We start from the raw sequence: 8,047 nt of genomic DNA on the forward strand, positions 1-8,047 counted from the left end.
GATTATTGTTGATACCAAATTGGAGTACTAGGCCGGTGATCACCAAGAACTTAATTATAAGACTTTAACATGAAGGTTACAAGTTCAATGACATTAATCGATCAGCACAATGCTATAACAGTTGAAGATCGAGCTTAGGAAATGGTTGAGTTTCACTGGTTTTGGTGTTCGTAATCTAAGTTTAGCTAAAAAAAGCATCTCCAAGCCGCATGGGCGGTGAAACCTTTCTAACTTTTTGTCTGCTCTCGTTCATGTACAGCGCAACATTGTTTTTTCTTCGATAATTAAATAATGCTAGAAGTTACCAAAAACAACTGAGATCAGAATAAGGCCGCAATATAAAACATGTGGATGTAACCAACTCCCAACATATATCATAATATGAAACTAATTATAAAATCAACTAGCTTGTCAAAACCTTGTATGTCTATTTGTAGAAAACAAAGTTCAAATAAAAAGACAAATTAATAAAAGATGTTCTCATTCATCAACATCATAATTAACTTTCTGATTTTGGTATAAAATCACCACTTCTGCTTTATGTGATTCCCTAGGTGTAGATGGATCGGCTAGGGGTACCCCCTTCCAGTCAATGAAAAATTCTGTATTGATATATTCAAAAGGCTTAATTTACAATGGTGAGGAGAATGGCTTTCTTTACACAGCCATCATAGGGTCGAGGAAAATATAGCAAAGGAAAAGTAAAACAATGTCAATTACAATGAATACAACGATTTTCTCTTGCAGAATTAGTTCTAGGACTTTCCATTCTATGTTGTGATACTTTCCTTCTACATATGATTCTTTCTTGAGTAGCACGCTGGTCTTGGTGATTGATCTTGCCTTGGTGATCACTCTTGGTTTGGAGACCACGTTTGATATTACGACAGATTAGTGCTGCATATACTTTGCTTGATGTGGTTGATTGCTTTCTATCTTGGATGGCTAGGCTAGCTGTCATAGATTTTCTAGTAGGATCTACAGTATCTCGAGTATCTCGTGTATAGTCTTTAGCACACTATGCGGGAGCTGCTGATTGTTTTGCTAGGTTTGTGACAACTCCATTAGATATGTTAACAGCACCCCTCAAGATGATGGGGGTGAAACCACCATCAGCTTGGACTTAAGATAAAGAAAGCGAACAGATGATAAACCCTTGGGAAAGATATTAGCCACTTGGTCATATGTGGAAATGAACTTGATGAAGATGTTACAATTGAGAACCTTTTTGCGAACAAAGTGATAATCCACTTCAATGTGTTTAGTTCTGGCGTGAAACACTAGAGTAGAGGCTAATGCAAGAACACTAACACTAATGTTGTCACACCAGAGGACTAGTGCGACTAAGAGAGAAATGTGCATCTCTTTGAAGAGCATTCAGAGCTAAAAAAGCTTCATTGTTGTAGTGGAGAGGAAATGGTATTCAACTTTAGTACTAGACCTTGAGACGATAGCTTGCTTTTTAGCACTCCAGTAAATGAGATAGTCACCTAAGAAGACAGCAAAACTAGTGGTGGACCGACGATCATCGGAATAGCCGACCTAGTCTGAATCACAAAAGTCATTCAATTGAAAGTGACTTTTGGTATAATAAAGACCATGATCAGGGGAACCTTGGAAATATCTCAAGACTTGCTTGGCTGCAACCCAATGAGTCGAAGAAAGAGCATGTAAATGTTGACAAGGCTGATTGACCGAATAAGAAATATCTGGCTAAGTAAGTGTGCATTACTGAAGTGCCCCCACAACCTGTCGATACACAGTAGGATCAGGCAATGGATTGCCAACATGACGCGAAAGTTTAGAGCCAAACAGGTAGGGGTACTTGGCTGGTTTAGCTCCACTCATGTGGGTCTAGCTGAGCAATTCATTGATGTATTTGGTTTGGCAGAGGTGAAGACCATGAGGGTTGCGAGTAACCTGAATGCCAAGGAAAAAAATGTAAAGGCCCCAAGTCTTTCAAAGGAAATTCACTCTGCATTTTGGCAATGAGAGCTAAAATAAAGGGAGGATGAGTGCCTGTAAGGATGATGTCATCTACATAAACCAATAGATAGAGTTGAACTTGTTAGAATAGTAAATGAACAAAGAAGTGTCAACTAGAGAAGTTGTGAAACCAATGTCAAGAAGAAATGTTTATAAACAGGTGAACCAAGTTCGTGGAGTCTGTTTTAAGCCGTAGATGGCCTTGTGTAATCTGCAAACAAAACCAGGATTAAGCTTGTCAAGGAAGCCTTGAGGCAGCTCCATATAGACCTCTTCAACCAAAGTGTTTTGCAAAAAGGCATTAGAGACATCTAGTTTGCGAATCCCCCAATCAAAGTCAACTACCAAAGTTAAAATAACTCTTATAGTCGAAGGTTTGATGACAAGGCTAAACGTTTCAGTGTAGTCTATGCCACTACGTTGGTCAAAACCCTTAGCAACTAATCTTGCTTTAAATCTTTCCACAGTGCCATCAATATGCCTCTTAATTCAGTAAACCAATTTGTTTCGAATGATGTTGTGGTGTAGTGGTTTGCCAGGTGCCATTGGAGATTAATGCATCATATTCAAGCTGTATTGCAGCTTGCCACCGAGGGTCAGTGGTAGCTTTACTATTGGAAGTTGGTTCAGTCTCAAGAAGTAGTGTATGGAAAAGCTAATAGTCAGGAAAAGATTTGGGACGAAGGGATCTAGTCCTAGACCTAGTGACCATGGAATGAGGTGGGGGTGCTGGATGGTGATCTGAGAGAGAAACAGGTATGCCAAGTAGGGATGCAGAAGATATAATGGGAGGCAAGGAGTTCTGATTTGGCAGGGAATCTTGTAGTGATATATGTAGAAGAGGTTGGTTGCAGAGGAGACTGTAGTGATGCAGGAGAGGTAAGTGTGACAAAATCGGCAGCTGTAGAAGGAGAGGATGCAGCAGTTGAGGATGAGTTTGAAAGTGGCATAAAAGGACTCGATGCTACAATTGGCTGAGGTAGAGGAGGGCACATGGTTTGGAACAATACTCCAATTTATGTAAACCATAAGGTCTGAGAAGAGGATAACAAAGGCACCCAAAGACTCTGAGTTCTTGATAGTTGTGTTCTCGGTTGTATAATTTGAAGAAAGGAAACATGTATTGAAAAGTAAGAGTGGGCAGCCTATTGATCACATGAACAACAATAATAAAGGCATCAACCCAATATCTATTGGACAGTTGAGAGTGAGGTAAGAGAGTCAATCCAGTTTTTAGGATGTGTCTGAGTTTTCTTTTAGCAAGTCCATTTTGTTGAGAGGTGTGTGTGTGACAACCCTTTTTTTTTTTAATCATACAAACGGATCTTCACAGTGGCATGACTACATGTCGCTCAACCAATATAATGTACACGTTCCATAACATGTACCTGATATTCAGAGTTACATCTAACACAGCGGAATATAAATATCAATGTGTAGCGAAACACATATCAAAAGCGGAAATACATCTAATACATAACTGTTATCAACAACAAGAGCCATTTACATGTCTAACTGATTAAAGCTTATAAAACATATTACACTAAATACATAATAGAGTACAGGCTCAACAAATACATATCCACGTAGGACACGAGCCATAAATAAAATACCCAAATTGCGAACTACCCATGAGTCTGTGACTTATGAATGTCGCGTTGTGCTCCAATCATAACATCTCATACGCCAGGTGGATGAGTCAATATCTATATCCGCAAAACCTGCAACCAAAGCAACAATGTCTGCACGATTGCGGGGGTTGCCACATCCGCAGAGGTGGAAATATGAGCTCTTCGTCTCCGTATAAAACATATCGAGACCTCAGTGATATTAAACTAACTGAATTTTCACAATGAACTAACTTTTCATTTTTAGTCTCGCACACACTATAACAGCTACCAATTTATAAACTTTTGTTTAAAAACCCCCATAGCTGATATAGCGAACACCGACTATCAAAAAATATTTAAAACATACTATGTAGTTGGACTCATACGTAGAACTTCCAATGGCTTGGAAGCAACTACGTATACCCCCACCTACGATAATAGTTTTATGTTGGTAGCTCAAACGCACAGAGATCTAACATTATTAACTGTGATATCACCGTACCTCAGGGCATTACAACTTCATGTTTATGGCACATAGTTGTCCATGTGGCTACTAAAGTGAAACTCTGATATCCAAGCACTTCTTACTGATGTACCACGACAATCCATCTACCTACTCCCAAGTCACATTGATATCCCAACTAATAGCGTCACATCAAAGTACACCAAACTTAAAACATGCCATCTCGCTCTTTAGTACGAGCTTACTATCATTTTCCGAATATGGTTAACACCGAATCCTAGGGTATCACAACTTTATGTCGAAGGCACATAGTTGTCCATACAGTTACTAGAGTGAAACTCTGATATCCAAGCACTTCTTACTTGATGTACCACGACAATTCATTTATCTATTCCCAAGACACTGTATTACTCATATCGAACAATGACAATACCCTTGTACGTCCAAGCTCAATGTTCTTAAATTATGCAACTAGACGATAGCAATATACATAAGCCTTTTGCCATTAAAACTCTTAGGCATATTAATACGTCTAGCATAAAAAAAACTACAATATTCTATATTATGAAAACATCATACAATTTAAATCATGCTATATATCCTATGCATGCTACTGTGCTGCTGTTAAATTGCTGAACTGAGCTGCTGCTGGATTACTGCTGTGTTACTGCTGGGTTTACTGCATGCTTTATGCTCTATGCTACATGCTCTATGCTCTTTGCTTGACTAGTAAATATTGTCTTACTGTATCATGCTGATAAATCATACTTTGCTAAACAATTCAATACTTCATCCAAATCATGCAACACACAATACTAGATTCTGAAACTATCATTGATATATTTGAACATACTCTAAAGTACTCAAATCAAGGAAAACAGATATATTCAACGTACAGTTAATTCGGATTTATAAATTAACATACATATTTTGCAAATCTATAATATATAAACATAATAATTTTTCAGTGAGTAAAATATCACTTGGCTGTGCGGATATTAAGCACTAGGTCTCCTAGACATCACCTTGTAATGTATTACTGTAGAATAACACATTGCACTATTTAGTACATTAAATAATTAACACCATAATTAGCACTTGAATCGCTCAAGGCTAAACCGTTGGAAAACTCATAATATTTTAAGGGTTCTAAACGTCTACCCATAAATCCTAGACACTAACTAATACTCAAACAATACTAACTTAAAATGTTTATTAAGGGTTAGATATTAAAATCACTATTTAATTAATTACTAACTCACAATCAATTTCACTAACCCATAAATTATTTTCACTAACACTTATAATAATATTAGACCAAAGATTATATTCACTAATATCTAGATCATTTCTCACTAACATTTTTCCAATATCATTAACTTTAAAATTATGTTCATTAATCTTTATACAACAATTACTAACTTATTAACATAATTTAACGATCTAGATTTTAATCACTTAAAAACCTCCAAATTAACTTAACTCATCAAATTAAGGTTTCTAACTTTAAATCATAATTTATAAAATACTACCCCAAACATAATGTTATTAACCCAATAGCTTTTACTGGGGGTTAATCACATAAAAACTCAATTAAAATTAAATACTCAAAAGTTAGGGTTAAGGAAACTCACCAAAAATTCCACCAAATGTAAATCCAAGACTTGGAGAGTGTTTAGCAAGCTCCACAAAAAAAATCCTAAGGACACATAAAATCAAACTCATATATCTTTAGATTTAATCTAAAATCCCAAAGACCAAGAGTTTGCGAAAATACCTCAAACCAATCGGTAGAAACGTAGATCGGGCTTTGTAGATCACATTACCGAAATCGGATTGAAGATCGAACCGTTGGATCTTTATAGATCAAAGATTTTCTATAAAAATCCTTAAGAGAAAGATAAGAAGAAGAGGCACTGCCTCTTTCCCAAAAAAAGAAAAGAAAAGGTCATTCGGCCTTTTCTCTAAAACACGGCGCACTGCGCCTTGTTTTTTTTTTTTTTTTTTTAGGGAAGGTGGCCCTTCCTTTTAATAAAGGTGGGGCGCAGGTGTGCACCCCACACTTCTTTTATTTTTATTTTTTTCATTTTACTTTTGACTTTTCTTTTCTTCTTTTAATTTTTTTTAAAATTTTTTTATTTCTTTTTCTTATTTATTTTCTATTTTAAATTCTTTAATTCTTTTCTTTTCTTTATTTAATTTTATTCATTAATTTTTTTTTATATTTTATTTTTCATTTCTAATTTCTTTGGACTTTAAAAATATTCCTTTGCATGTCTAATGACACTAAAATAATTTTAATTAATTATTTACTCAAATTTCGTATTTTAATTATTACGAAATGTCTTGGACATTACAGTGTGTGCAGGATTTTCTATGTATGATGCCATGCTTTGTTAAAAATGACTGAAAATGGTTGGAGGTGTATTCTCCACCCCCATCCGATTGAAGTTGTTTAATCTTAGAAGAAAGTCAATTTTCAACTAGGAGTTTAAATTTCACAAAGCTGTCAAATACCTGAGATTTATTATAGAGAGGATAGATCCATGTGAATCGAGAAAAGTCATCAATGAATATCACATGATATTTGCAACCACTAATCGATGGAATTGGAGATGTCTAAACATTCGAATGAATTAAATCCAAAGGTTGAAGAGATACATGAATAGAACTATGAAAGGGCTACTTTTTACTCTTGCCTAATTGGCATGAATTATAAGCAAAAGTTTTATTGAAACCAAACTCAGAAATAGGAAGATGCTTATCCTTAACAACACGTTGAACAGTGTCTAAGGATGGATGCCCTAATCTAAAATGCCACATTAAAGATGTGGTCCTTATTCCTATCAAAGCTGTAAAAGTTTTGGTTCCTTTATGAAGAGTCCTTCCAAACCGCAATGGATATAGGCCATTTTCACTCTTCCCCTCTTGGAGGATTGCGTGTGTCTTCAGGTCCTTGAAAAAGTAATGACAAGAGGTTAGTAGAAAATAGCAAGAGTTATCAAGGCATAATTTTTGAGTAGAAAGAAGATTGGCTGAAGCTTGTGGACAATGCAGTATATCTTTAAGCTTAAATGAAGAATTAGGGGTATGAATGAGAATTGAACCAATGTTTTCTATAGTGAGGCCAATGCCATTGCCTACTACTACTTCTTCAGTATGTTGAAATGGTGGTTATATGTGCATATTCTCCATTTCATTGGTGATGTGAGCATTTGCACCACTATCCGTAAGTCACTATGGTTCTTCATATGCAGCATTAGTGTGAGCAATCATTTCTGCCAACTATGTAGGAGGATTTCTTCCCTAGAATGCATAGTACATCTTGTGATAGCAGTCAATGGCAAGGGGACTAGACTTACCACAGATTTGGCAGGGAATCCGTGTGCTGTTATTGAAAAAATTTCCCTGGTTTGGCTGCAAGTGTCCTTTGTTGGATGGTCTGTTGGAGAGGTTGTTATGTGGAGTGTTCTAGTTGTGTTGCTGGTTTAGCTGAGAAGAGCCTTGATGGTACTGCTACTGGGAGAAGAAAATGCCCTGATTGTGCTGATTATACAACTGAGGTCCTCCGCTGTATTGGTGATAATGTGGTTTGGGTGCAGAAATCCATGGCTTGACCTTTGGTCATAGCTTCTAGGTGCATACCTTGATGGTGGATACATAGGTCCTTTGCCTTTGGAGAGTTGAGGATTTGTAGGTCTCTGAGCAACCAAAGCAAATGAGGAACTATCTGAGGCCTTGGTTTTTTGTTGGTTAAGCAGCATTTCATGGCTGAGTAATTCATCTTGGAAATCATCAAAACTAATCTGGTTCTCTCGGGTTGGAAATGAATAGGTGGTGATAAAACTGGTAAAAGGTGGATTCAACCCATTAATAATGAAAGAAATTAATTCTTCATCAGTTATAGGATTACCTGCGATAGCAAGTTGGTCTACCAAGCTTTTGGAAGTCTACAAGAAATCGGAGCAAGCTTTTGGTCCTTGAGATA

The 8,047-nt window shown here is 36.5% G+C and overlaps 1 long non-coding RNA gene across 1 annotated transcript; it reads right to left on the bottom strand.

Annotated features, from left to right (window-relative positions):
- Positions 1 to 3,474: 3,474 nt before the first annotated feature.
- Positions 3,475 to 5,974, bottom strand: LOC133862810 (uncharacterized). The gene is made up of 3 exons (XR_009899314.1): positions 5,837 to 5,974; positions 5,694 to 5,758; positions 3,475 to 3,728 (listed from the first exon to the last, which is right to left on the bottom strand). It is a non-coding gene; the product is annotated as an uncharacterized LOC133862810 (long non-coding RNA).
- Between the last annotated feature and the right edge of the window lie 2,073 nt (positions 5,975 to 8,047).

The sequence above is a fragment of the Alnus glutinosa genome, chromosome 3 (genome assembly GCF_958979055.1).
Source record: "Alnus glutinosa chromosome 3, dhAlnGlut1.1, whole genome shotgun sequence".
NCBI classification, from domain to species: domain Eukaryota; kingdom Viridiplantae; phylum Streptophyta; class Magnoliopsida; order Fagales; family Betulaceae; genus Alnus; species Alnus glutinosa.